The sequence below is a fragment of the Nicotiana tomentosiformis genome, chromosome 8 (assembly GCF_000390325.3).
Source record: "Nicotiana tomentosiformis chromosome 8, ASM39032v3, whole genome shotgun sequence".
Lineage (NCBI taxonomy): Eukaryota > Viridiplantae > Streptophyta > Magnoliopsida > Solanales > Solanaceae > Nicotiana > Nicotiana tomentosiformis.
The window spans coordinates 95,598,550-95,601,831 of NC_090819.1; the positions used below are offsets into that span (position 1 = coordinate 95,598,550).

At 41.1% G+C, this 3,282-nt stretch overlaps 1 non-coding gene across 1 annotated transcript; it reads left to right on the forward strand.

Moving 5' to 3' along the window:
- Positions 1-2,655: 2,655 nt before the first annotated feature.
- LOC117280045 (small nucleolar RNA R71) lies at positions 2,656-2,758 on the forward strand. The gene has a single exon (XR_004510505.1). It is a non-coding gene; the product is annotated as a small nucleolar RNA R71 (small nucleolar RNA).
- Positions 2,759-3,282: the final 524 nt, after the last annotated feature.

Here is a 3,282-nt window from a genome sequence, read left to right on the forward strand (position 1 = left end):
GACATTTTCTCTCTATCCTTCGGGGTAATAAAGATTTGGTTATATACCGAGTATCCATCCATAAAGCAAAAATGAGGCCTCTCCACCAATCTATCTAACATATGAACAATGAATGGAAGTAGAAAATGGTCTTTTCGGGTGGCCATGTTCAATATTTTGCAATCCATAGAGATTCTCCATCCCGTGACTGTTGTTGTTGAGATCAACTCGTTGTTCTCGTTTTACACTACAGTCACTCCACCCTTCTTTGGCACACACTAAACTAGGCTGACCTAGTTGTTGTTAGAGATGGGGAAGATGATTCCCGCATCTAACTACTTGATCACTGCTTTCTTCACCACTTCTTTCATATTGGGGATCGACCTTATTTGATGATCTCTGGAAGGTTTATGCCCATCTTCCAGTGGAATCTTATGCATACAAAAAGTTGGGCCGATACCCTTTATGTCTGTAATGGTCCAACCAATTACAGTCTTGCACTCCTTCAGAACTTGCAAAAGTTGTTCTACATGCACATCTAACAAACCAGATGAGATAATAACAGGTAAGGTCGAGCTAGGACCCAAGAAAGCATACCTAAGGTGATACGGTAATGGTTTTAGCTCTAACTGTGATGGCTCTTCAATTGATGGATTAGCTGGAGGGGTCTTTCTTTCTTCAAAGTGTAAAGGCTTAAATTCGAGCTCTCTTTTCCAGTACCCCTGGCCTTCAAGGGCCAAAACCCACTCCGCCAAGTCCTCACCATCTACCTCTTCTAAGTTCATGAGGTAGGCTGCTAGAGGGTCTTTTACATTCAGTGCCTCATCTTCCTCCTCCAGAATTACGTCCACAGCTTCAACCAGGGAGCAATTAGCAACTTCACTGGGTTTCCGCATAGACTTCTGCACATTGAACATTATTTCTTCATCGTTTAGTCTCATCTTTAGCTCCCTAGATTCACAATCAATTAGATCTCTTCCTGTGGACAAGAATGGCATTCCCAAATTATGGGAATCTCTTCATCAACCTGGCAGTCCAGAATGATAAAATATATCGGAAACACAAACTTTCCAACCTGCACAAGTACATCATCAAATATACCTGATGGCCTTTTCACCATTCAATTGGCTAGTTGTAGTAACATAGATGTGGGTATTGCTCTTCCAATACCTAACCTTTTATATATAGACAAGGGAATCAAGTTTATGATCACCCCCCAAATCACACAATACTTTAGCAAAAGCATAGCTGCCTATTGTGCAAGGGATTGTGAAACTCCCTGGGTCAGATAGCTTCGCAGCTATGGGTCTCGCCACGATAGCACTACAAGTCTGAGTCTGTTTAATAGTTGCCAAGTCTTGAAAGTCGAACTAGCGAGACATCAAGTCCTTCATCATTTTTGCATAACCGGGCATCTCCCTCAAGGCATCAATCAATGGGATGTTCACATGAATTTGCTCCAACATCTCTATGAATTTCTTATATTACTCATCCTTCTCATATTTAGCCAACCTCTGTGGGAAGGGTACTAGAGGTTGATTCTTTCCTATGGCTTTAGTTAGATCCTGCTCAGGTACTTTTTCTAATGTCTTCTCTTGCACTTTCTCAATCTCCTTAGCAACCTCTTTTTCCTTATTTATTTCCTCCTGGGCTGGCTGCAGTCTTCCTTCTGTTAGCTCAGTTGACTCCTCTACCTCATTTGTCACTAACACAAATATTTCAGTTGGTCGGCTCTTGCGAGCGATTTCTTGGTCTAAATCAAGATCTTTACCATTTCGCAGACGCACATCCATCAGCTACTTCGGGCCCTACTCTTTCGGGTTAACATGTGTGTCAGTAAGTAACGTCCCTTGAGGACGATTGTTAAGGGCTATGGATATTTGCCCTAGTTGAATCTCAATGCCCTTGACAGCTGATTCATGTGATACTACCTTTTCGTGCATCTGGTGTGCCTTTTCTTGCATCTAGTGGACCTTTTCTTTCATTTTCCTACTAGACCCAATGAGTTGTTGCAACATTCCTTTAATTTCGAATAACCCATCATCATGTCTTACTATCTGTTGTTATTGTTGCAGTTTTTGATAAGCTAGTTGTTGATTCTGTTAATTGTACACTTGTTGCCTTTGTTAAGGCACACCCTGACCCTGTGGTGTTACAGCTCCGGGATTATTATTATTATTATTATACTACTCCTTTATTGGCCTATATTGTTGATTCTGTTGTCCCCAAGTCTGATCACCTTGTCTCTGTCTTCCATAGTTGCCCACATAGTTCATATTCTCTTGATAGTTCTAATTGTCGCTCTCACCACTCTACGAGCACACATATGGATGATTAATGCATAGTGTGCATAATCCTCTATTTGTCGTGTCAACTATGTGCACCTGCTTTTGTCTCGACTCATCAATTTTTATGGTTAGGATACTCAATTGCGTTATCATAGTAGCCATATTCTCGGAAATTGAGTTGTTTGGGTCTAGAGCTACTGAGTGAACTACATGAGTGATTATAGAGTCTTTTGTTATCCATCCTGAGTTTTAAGCCATTTTATCAAGTAAGAACTTACATTCTCTGAATGATTTGCTAAACAATACTCCACCTACTAAAGCATCAACATTGGCCTTCAAGCTGTCTGCCAATCCCATGTAGAACCTTTGTCCCAACATCTGATCAGGAATGCCATGGTGTGGACACTTGACCAACATACCCTTCAACCTCTCTCATATTTCTTGCAGTGTTTCAGTTGATTTCTGTCTGAAGCTCAATATTTCATCAGCTTGCTTGGCAGTCTTATTTGGTGGGTAGAACTTGTTCAAAAACTACTTGATTAATTCCTCCTAAGTAGTGATTTAGTTAATGGGGAGAGAATTAAGCCAAGTCTGGGCCTCTCCAGTCACTAAAAACAGAAGTAATAATAGTTTGATTGCTTCCGGTGTCACATTCGGCTGCCGTTGAGTGACACAAATTGACAGAAATGTTTTCAAGTGCTGTTGTGGATCTTCACTGTAAGACCCAGAGAACAGTCCCTTGTTCTGCAATAGATGTAGCATGTTGTTTGTGATTTGAAATGACTCTGCTTGTATCTGAGGGACTGCAATTACGGTTGCCAGATTTTCAACAGTGGGTTGTGCCCAATCATACAAGGCTGCTTCTGGCACAAGAGGTGCCATGCCCTGATTATTCGGGTCATTCACATTATTTCGATTATTTTGATTGTCCAAAACATCACCCATGTCTCATTCAATTTGTTCTCTCTGGTGCTGTTGTCGTTTGTCGTTACTGTTTGCATGATTTAATACCTTG